The sequence below is a fragment of the Syngnathus typhle genome, linkage group LG7, assembly GCF_033458585.1.
Source record: "Syngnathus typhle isolate RoL2023-S1 ecotype Sweden linkage group LG7, RoL_Styp_1.0, whole genome shotgun sequence".
Classification (NCBI taxonomy): Eukaryota; Metazoa; Chordata; class Actinopteri; order Syngnathiformes; family Syngnathidae; genus Syngnathus; species Syngnathus typhle.
Window position 1 is genome coordinate 6,159,987 of NC_083744.1, and position 10,698 is coordinate 6,170,684.

A 10,698-nucleotide genomic window follows, 5' to 3' on the forward strand; every position below is an offset into this window, starting at 1 on the left:
TTCAAAATATATTCACGACCACACAAGTACACGTCCTTTTGTGATGCGAATAAATGAGTCATGATGGCGTGGAAGTGAGATGTTTGCAAAGCACAGCGTTTTAAGTGCCTTGTCATGTGGACAATCATGAATGATGTCCCACCTTCAGCGGGGTAAAGGTCACTATCATTTCTTTCTGCCTGAAGGGGAATGAGTATTGACTGTCACGTGGTACAAGGAGGCTCATTAAAAGGTTTGCCTCTCTTTTTGTGTTTTCTGTATCAACGACATAATGTACAGGTTTGTCTGTTAAGAACATGGATCAAATATGACATTAACATCACACAAATTCAAGATTTGTAAGTGTTCGTTAATTGTAATCTTATGTCAGGCTGACTTTTGGGTCATTTTCACCAAAACAATTGTTGGATTTGATGGCTTATTTGTATTATGTACACTGATATTCAATTTAAAACTACATTACAAATGCTCTCTGTTTGAATAATAATAATAAGAGTTTTTATGATCTGGGAGGAGAAAAAAAAAAAGAACAAATGTAATGCAGAGTTGTGTCTCCATATGGATTAATTATGAACTGAATGAAAATGTGTGGATCGTTTGCTTTGTTCAAAAATTGTTTAAAAATAAGGTGTGAAAAAATGTGAACTGGCATCTCTCCGGGCTGTTATGGTGGTACTTTGGTGTTAGTTATTATTATTGAACTTTCTTTGTCAGTATCTTCTGTTCCTCTTTACCATCCCCGTTGTCAAAACTTTCCCCCCTCGAATACTCAAACCCTATCTTTAGGTACGCCACCAGTAAAAATGATTCTTATTTCATCATCTTCGTGTCTAGTTGCTCCCTCTCCAAGTGACAGAGTAGCATTTATATTGAAAATGACAGAATAAAGATCAATACCGAAGAGCTGTACAAAGGTTACACTGACATCTAGCAGTATCTTACACTTGAATAGTGTACAACTTCTATCTCTTTCTTATTTGCTAAAACTTTGTGATCAGCTTTTATCCAACAGTTGTGTTTTGTCCAGATAAACACAAGTCTGACCTCAAATCTACAACAGATGGCTCAGAGCAAACTATATCAATTTAAGCGACTTATCCGTTCTGACACCAGATTAATTTTCAACTCAATGTGTATGTCTAAATGATTCCAATATATTCAACAATTTACATAGGGGACTCCAAATAGAAAATGAAACACGTCATAGTCTACAATTGACCTACGTTAACCAAACAGTAAAGTCATAATTAGTGCGAATGTTCATAGAGTGTAAAGAACACTTACAGGCCGAGCGATCCGATGCACAACAGTGTCAATCAAAAGTGAGCATGACTACTGCGTAGCCAACGTTGTGGCCAGTGGGTGTATGCTTCACGTTACACGTGCTTAATACTCAAAGAACCTTGTCGCCCACACCTCTTCACGCCACGCGCCTCCGTGCAGCTCCGCGTTGAATAGCTCCTCGAGTGTTTTTATGGATGAAAGTATGAAGTAATACAAAGACATTCTTCTCCGTTCATCTTGTCTGTCAGTTACGGTTTTGTCCGTCTATTGCGGAGCTCTGATACTTTGGTAGCATTAAACGCAACACGACTGCTGGGAATTGAGAGCGCATGCTTGTGATTTGTACAAGAGGGCTCTTCAACAAATTGAGTTTTCTTTTTTAACCCTGGCTGTGAATTTCTCAATTGTCAAGTCAGTCTTTATTAGTATCAAAAAGTCTGCCTACCCCAAATGTATTGCAAGGAACTGTCTTTATGATGTTTTTCTCTTTTCTTCGGTTTTTCTGTAACAGAGGAGTCGCTAGCTCTACTGTTGTAGGCCATTGCATTCCACGAGCATCATTTACCTCATTTTGCATGTTTTTAAATAAAATACTAAAGGGCCAGACGACTGTCAAGAAATGATGGCCCAGCAGTCACATGAAGGATTTATGTCATCTTGCCATAACATTTTCAATGACATGAGGTCTGAGAACATATTTACGTATCATATTCAAGTATATTTTGTATTTTTCACATCCGCAGTGGTGCAAATCACCCTTTCTGCAAAATTCCAGCCCGCCTCCTTGTGCCAAGTGCAGTGTTGGATTTGCGCCAGTCATCCAGATAGGGCCCTAAAATGGTGATCAGGGTGGAGTTATCCAAAGTCACGCCCGCTCTCTCTTTAATTTCAGTTGTTTTTTGTAACCCAAATTAAAATGGACAAAATTAGGCCAGAGATGGATGATTTCTCTCTTCACAGATTATATTGGTCCTGTACTACTATCAAAAAGGCCCTGACGTCAGCCTCGTCGTTATTCCACAGATCTACTATATAACTATATTGTAGCGTTAACAAAGTTCAAGGAAAGACGTGGGTTTGGTGAACGGCTCTTTATTTAACCAAACAAACTTCCAGGCGTGTGGCGCCGTGGACTTCCAGCCACGGAAGTGGAAGAGAGCTCCATAATATAGGACCGGGCGTCCGTAAAAGCCATGACCGAGCCCCATCCACCGTCCCCGGACAGCCACCCGGCCCTCGACTTCCATCCACGGAGGTGAAAGACAGCTCGGTAGAGTAGGACCGGGCGTGCGTAAAAGCATTGTCCGAGCCCCATCCACCGTCCCTGGACAGCCACCCGGCCGAGCGCTGGCCCCCGACTTCAATCCACAGAAGTGAAAGAGAGCTCGGTCGAGTCAATCTTTGTCCTTTATGTAAACAACCGCCGCAGCACGACGCCGTCACTTGAAATTCAAATTACAGTAATCCTTTGCTACATTGCGGTTCGTGTATCGCGGTTTCACCTTTTTTTTTTTTTTTTTTTAATTTTTCGAAAAAAAACACATACGTCGCTCCTTATTATAAGTCGCCCCCCAACCCAAACTATGAAAAAAATGCGACTTATAGTCCAAAAATTACGGTATAATGACTAGTTTAACAAAAGAGATTTAAACACAAAACCTTCCCTAGTGTAACGAATTGAAATATTTGACATATTGATCAGGTTTAAAAGTTACTAAGCAGTACAAGAACAAAGTTCATTTTCCATTTGTATATGGATAGGAAAATCCCACACCATAGAATAATTGATGATTCAATTCATTGTTTCTTTACAGTCTTTGATAACAAAGACGGAAAAATGCACAAATTAGGATGCGCTGTTTGGACTCTGGTTTAGAAAATCGGCTGGAATTTGAAGCACAAGTTACATTAACAAATGTAACAATAACACAAGGATTTGAAATGGTATCCCTATTTAAGTGGCCTGTAAGTGAACGTTTGTGGAGGAGGAAACTGCGTGCATGAGACTCTGCGCTATATTGCAGGTATTTCTGTCGTTCTGCATTATGGGAAACAAAATCTAATGTGTTTATAATTGACTGCAGCCCCTGCAGACTGACTGAGTTTACTGCAGAGATCGCAGCTGCTGCGCCACGGCCCTGCGCATGTGTGTGCACGAGTGTGAGTGTGTGTCTTAATGCATCGAAATGATGTGAGTCAATTCTGAGAAGAGCAGCTGTAAGCAGGTCGTACCTTCAAATATCACAGTGATTTGCCACTCACATATTTGTGTGAGCGGATTGTAGATTGTGCGTCATGGTGGAGCAGCACACCTTGTCTGCACTTTGCCTGGCTTGTATACATGATCTTTAACATCATTGAATGAGACGTGCGTCTTGCCGTAATATTTTCAATTAACAGGAGCAAGCACAACGCAAGCACACACAAATATAACACAAATATGACACAAAGATGCTGAAATAAGAATAATTTTCACTGGTGGCGTACATAAAGATAGAGTTTAAGTATTTGATAAATATACTGTATGTTCTCTGCCTCTCTGCTCTATTTTTTTTTTATTCGGTTTTAATTTATTTGTTTTGGTTTAGTTTCGAGGATCATTCTGTGTCTTTGTATTCCTACTTGTTTCACGTCAAGCTGTCAATGTCACCTTTTCTTTGTAGTTTTTTACTCTCTACCAATAAGATAAGAACAATGTGCACTTTTATGTTCTGTTTCTTTTCGTCTGCAGTTTCTTAACAGCATGACCAAGCTCACTGCTGACGTCAAAGTTTTTATTCCAGCAAACAGTCCGATTCTCCTTCCCCTTGTCTAAACTTTTAATAGGAATATATCGTTTGGGAGGAGGATACAGTAATCATATTCCATGTCCCCACTCTGACTTGATTAGTATTGACCTGTCCTTGCCTGATGATGTCAAAGACCGTTAAAGGATGGCCAACGGAATTTGCATTATGTTGCATTTTGTCATTGTGTGACATCTCAACACAGACAAATACTACTACCAAAGTTGAGCTGTTAACAAAAATGACATTCGTCAGCTCACACTGTGAATAGCAACAGTTTGTGCAGGAGGCAGAGGCAATAGAGGAGCGGCTTCTGATGGAATGACAAAAAACAAAAAGGCAACAATCAGATACATAAGTCAACATAGCAAGCCTTACCCAAATCACACAAATCATAATGTGGATAATGATAAAAGTTGATCGGACTGAACCATTTCGTGTTCTGGGGCAAGGGATAGGCCACTAAAAAATGTAAATAAAATTTGAATATGTGTGCTGCTGCAGTGTATAATTTATAAGGAGGGCTTTACATACTGAAACTTTTCAGCATAAAAAAAAAGTGGGAAGGCTGCCTTGTAACTTTTGGGGTTGCACAGTTCATGGTCATGTCAGGGTGATGTAAATGTACGTTGCGGGTGGACAAAGAGGAGGCTTTCATGCTAGTCATCACTTACTTCATTGAATACTCTGTCAGGTTTAAAAGCTGCTGCGGTTAGCAGGCTTTCTCGGCGTGCATCCTCAAAGGACACATTATATCGTCTCCCTCTCATCCAAGTGCTTTTTGACAACAAATTAACTCCCAAGACACTTGTAACAGAAAGAGAGAAACTGTTGTTGTTCCTATTGATTTTAGCTAAGGGGAACTAGAGGTATCAAGGCTATCTCCTGGCCGAAAACAGGGGAAGTGAAGGAAGTAATTAATTGACTCCATGTAATTAGGTTGTTGCTCGGTATAGCCACTTTGGTATCAATAATTAGTCAAGACAAACCTTGCCTTTATGTGTGTTTTAAACTGCTTTAAGGGGGGCAGGGGGGATATTATTCTCTATTCCCAGAGAACTCCAAGACAAACATAAGGCAACAAAACTACAGTACGGAAAATGTTGACTCGGGGAGTGAGCCTAAAAGCGAAATCAGTGTTTAATCCCGATAGGGAGCCCTCAGTCCACATTGTCGTCCATTCACTTTCCCACTTTTTTTGCTTCACTTTCTTTTCTGATAAAATAGACTGTTGATCAATCTTGTAGACAATCGCCTTGATAGCACTGATTTAAATACAGTGACTGTAATTAGTGCAAATAAATGCTATTTGTCCATCTTACTTTCACGATAATAATGTTTCTTTACGTCAAACGTACATGACCAAAGGCATGCCAATACATGCGTGTGGCTGTATTACAAAGTAGAATTGCAGTTGTGGCAGTGATGAATGCGTGCAATATGCGAGTGTGCCAGGGGCTTGCCATCACGGGTACAGCATGAATCATTAGCATGAGGTTGTGAGAAGAAATGAAAGTGTGATATAAAAAAGTGTACATGAAGACAAATCGAAGAAAAGACAAAAAAAAAGAACAATGACGATGAACTAAAGAGACAAATGTGCAACAAAAGTGAATATAGAGGTTAGAGAGTTATGGTGGTTAAAAAAACTGAAAAGATTTGAAAACTAAGCCGAAAACCAATTTTGACCCAGTTTGACTCAATCGTCATTTTTTTTCTTCCTTGTTTCCGTTTGTCTTATCTTACGTTTTCTTCCTTTGCCTCATATAACGCTGCAGAATAAATCGTATGTCCCCCGCCCCTGTGCATTTATTCGATTCTCTGAAATGGCAAAAAGACCGTTTACCATCTAGACAGCCAGAAGGTGGCTCATTGGTCTGATAGCATCAGTGAGGTCAGAGGATGATTTGAAAGGATCATCTTTAGTGAGCCACCGCCATCACAGTCATGGCGGCTGTGTGTGTGTGTGCGCGTGTGTGCATGTGTGCGTGTGTGTGTGTCGATCCGTGACAGGAAGTGATCTGACTCCTCTTGGCTAGGCTGCCATTGTGATAAGACACAATGTCTATCTATGTGTGTGTGTATGTGTGTGCGTGTTCTCATGAGGCATGTGTTTCCAGGTAGGTGGTGTGGCCCAAAGCCAGTCTTATTATCAGCTTGTCATACACACTCACATCTACCTGAACACACGTGCACACAAACAAACGCACGCAGATACGCACTAATCTGTCCCTTGATACATGAGCATAAAGTTCTACAGTTTTGATGTGCTACACAGCTCTGACAGACAAATGGAGGAAAAAGAGGAGTGAAGATAAGAATGACAATAAGTGAGTCATTGTATTATTCTTCTCTACTTATTTGTCAGTAACCCTCATCCCATTTTGGGCCTTTTATTGTCTCTCTGTGAGCTATTGAGAGTACCGCAGCAACGTGCTATAATTTGCATGTGAACGACAGAGTGGTGATTTGGCTGATGCCACACACACTCACATACACGCAGACACACAGACACACACACACACACAGCGAGCGGTTTGACTACCCGGGGTTTAATTCGACCTCAGGGGTCAAATCAGTGATTTGCACCATATTTAAATAAACAAATGGATTTGTGCCTATAGTTTGTCAATAAATATTTCGCAAAAGACAAATTGACTCAAATGTGTTAGTTAACATAGTAAATGTGTTTTGTTTTGGTGTCTGGGATTCGTTCAAGGTTTTTAAGACAATCTGAATGCTTTTGTTGTGGCCATCAAATTTTTAACATGTTCAAAATTTAATTGCTATGAGAAAACCTTTTTGACCATTAAAACTGTTTGCAAACATCTGGCAAACATCCAAAAATTAATGTAGGCCTGTAAACTGTATAATTCCCAAGATTTTTTTATTTATAACAAATATTACAGTTTCAGTACGTAAACATCTAAACATTTATGTAGGCCTGTAAATTGTGGTGGTGGCTCCTTTCGGCTTTTCCCCAAAGGGGTTGCCACGGCAAAACACCCGTTTTTTTTTCCCCAGATGATTCGCATGAGAAGTGTTTGGCACAGTTTTTACGCCGGATGCCCTTCCTGACGCAACCCTCTGCATTTACCCGGGCTTGGGACTGGCACTGACATGTGCCCCCTTTTGGCTGCATATGATTCCCTGACCGGGAATCAAACCCAGGTCGCGGGCCGCGAAAGCACCGCATCCTAACCACTGGACCACCTGTGAACTGTATACTAAAAAAAAAAAAGAATTTGTTATAAATATTAATGTTTCTACGCAGTGGTCAACTCCATTTATTTTCCTGATCACGTTGGCATGTATCAAAGGAACTTTGATACTAGTTGGAAGTTTTTAAAATAAAATTCTCTACAGTTAATAAAGGTTTAATTACAATGAAACTGATTTCATATCCACTTATTCTTAGGATAAAACAAATGCTTCAAACAAGGTTAACCAATTCTCTGGGGCACATTTGGTTTAATTAAACAAAACCCAAAAAACCTCTCCCATTCACAGATGGTATTCTAAATGAAGATATAAAAAGATTACTTGACGGTTTGCTTGAAGAAACTCAAGTGTCTGCATCAAGCAGGACAAAGCCACAAAATAAAGGAGAGAAATGCATGATCTTCCATTTTCTCCATGCAGATGACAGTGCTTGAGAAATAATTATTGTTACAACACAAACAATAATCTGTCTTCCCAGCGCGGTCTCCCCTATGTCGCCTTCATAGCTCCAGGCACATAATATACCGGACTGCCTGAGATACATTTGAATATTTCTTTGGCAGGGAATCACATTAGTGGCCATTAAAAAGTAATTATTTGTACATAAATTCCCGGCAAGTTTGAGCCGAGACTTGGCAGATGCCTGTGTGTGTGTGCATGTGCGTGTGTGTGTTGGAGTTCAATGCTAAGTCACTTATTGTGTGATGCAATGCAGTTTAAAAAAAAAAAAGAAACAGCGGCCACTCCATCATAAACACACACATGCGCGCGCACACACACGCACACACACACACACACACAGTTGAGGGGTCAGTAAAAGTATATTTCACAAGGCTAGCACAAGCTAATGTCATTACTAATACTTCCTATAACATTGACATTCCATTCATAACACTATCATAAGTATCATTGCAAATTAGGAACCGCTGCATAACCCTAGGAGACCCTAGAGAAGAGCTGTATCAAAAAAAATGGGGTTCAGTTTTAATTGACGCCGTCAGAGGTATTCATTTTAGCAGAAGGTTTATTATTATGGATTTAATTGGCGGTGGTTTACAACTGCAGTGGACCATATTGAGGGATTTCAAAGAGTTTGAAATACATTTTATATTGGAGGCTGGAGCTCTCACTTGTTATTAGGTCAACTTTGGCAATGGACTCTTAAATTTAAAATTGCTCCTAATATTTTCGTATACATTGCACAATGTTTTCTGGATGCTAAGCTGTGTAGTTAATTGGCAAACAAAAGGCGATCAAAAAATACTTCTCAGCCTCAAAGTTGAACCAAGTTGGACATGATTCTGTTGTGAGGCCAAGTTGGGCTCAGTTGGCGTGACTTTGGATGAGCTGTTCATCAGCCCTGGCAGAGGACCTCATACTGCATGAGACCTGAATTCCAATTCTAAAGCTAAATTTATACATAGTTTGAACATAATAATTTGATAGTGCTGAGATTTTTTTTCTGCTTGGCCTTTGTCAGTAAACAATTGTTTGTGCAAAGTCCTGCATTAAAAATGTGCCATAGCTACACCGCTCAGTACGGACATGCAGTAACCGTCCAATTATATGCGGTCATGTGACCCCAGGAGCTGCCACCGTGTGAGTGGGTCAACCGTGCTGATTGGACACCGGGGATACACGGGGTGACTGAGGCTTCCCACACAGGGACATAAAGACAGAAAGGTGAACAGATGTGCTCTTGCACCTGGAGAAACCGGTGGCATATTTAGCCGAGCACATATTTTTGGACGTGTGTTCATCCATTTAGATGAGTCACCGGTTAATCTCAGGACATGTAGTATATTGTAGAGACAGACAACCATTCACATTCCCATTTGACTCCATCAATTCATACAAAATGTATTGGTTTACATGTAGCGATTGCAGCACTACTATTTTTGTCTGAGTGCCCCACAATGATGTGTAAGTTTACGTTGTCATCTTTCAACCTGGTCTTGGGATGACTTTACTTATTTGCGATTTGAGACTCCAATCAGCAATTTGCATTTGCACACCCTTTGTCTCTACTTTGCTCAGCTAGTATATTCAGCAATACATGGACGTTTTGTCTATACAGCAGGCTGGTTTGTTCTTGCTCACGGAGCAACCTTCATATCATATTACTGCAGAGGCCGCCACATCTGTTGGGGTCGAGTAGTCAGCGCAGTCGGTCTTGGTGCCAGCACACTGCAGACTGACTTTTGGAAGCATCCTCTAAACCTTCACGGGTTTCACTGTGAGCAGAATTAAAGTGCACTTTCAATATTGTACCACAGCAAATTGCTAAAGTATGTTAATGATAATTCTTTATGAATTGACCTATGTCTAAGTATCAAGTAGATTCGGCAATGACAAAGCACACTGTGGCTCAGACTGTTTATTGATGCCCTGTTCAAACACTTGATTGTGGCATTCAGCAGTGGTCTATTTAAATATGCAACAAGAACTGATCTTAGACCTCTTCTAAGGCTGAATGGTAATATAATGGTAGACTCATCCCTCCTGTCCAACACACTAGGCCCTATTTTCATGCCTAACACAATCCAGCACAAAGCGCAGTGTAATTGTGTGCATGGGTAGAGTTTTCGCACTTAGAAAGGGGCGTTTGCGCCGCTGTGTAAGTGAGCACAGCCTTGCTTGCACGCACAGTCCTGACATGGCTGGCTGAAGCATAGCATGAGTACGATTATAAGGAACTGCAAACGTCATATTCCACTCATATTCTTTGTGTCCTTGTAGGTGCGGACTCTTACGCAACCTTATCTCAGTTGTTCATTTGTATCTGCCTTCTTGAAACAATGATGAGAAAATCAATTGAGTTGTACTGTATTATTAATTGAGGGAGAAAAGTTTTGAGATGATTGATCTTGGTCTCATTTAGTTATATTACAATGGCCATTGAACTGTGTAGACTAACGTGCCCTCTACATACATATTTTTGCCGCCTCCCAAAAATATAGTTACCCTCTCTCAAATGCTCAGCAAGTGCAGGACACACAGCAAATATTGAACAGCAAGTAGACAGGATAAAAATATGCAATTAATAAATAATTCTTTTCAATTTCATTAATGCCATCAGCAAAATGGCCAACACCGAGCATTGACAGTCGTTACTGTGATTACTTGGCCAATTCAAAGCTGTCGTTGGAATGTGTAATTCATATTCTGCAAAGACAGTCGTCAAACTCTTGAACGCTATCTAATCGAATTCCTCTGTCAGTTTGGATCACACAATCTCTCCCTGAGTTCCTCATCAGGAGCGACAGTGGTCCATTTCTGCATTACCGACACGGATGGAGGATGCTTAGCAATACTTTTCACTCATTATTCATTCATCCCCTCAGTGGCAGGAAACCTCATTACACAAACCTCCAGAACCTCCCGCAGCTTAAAAGCGAGCTCCGGC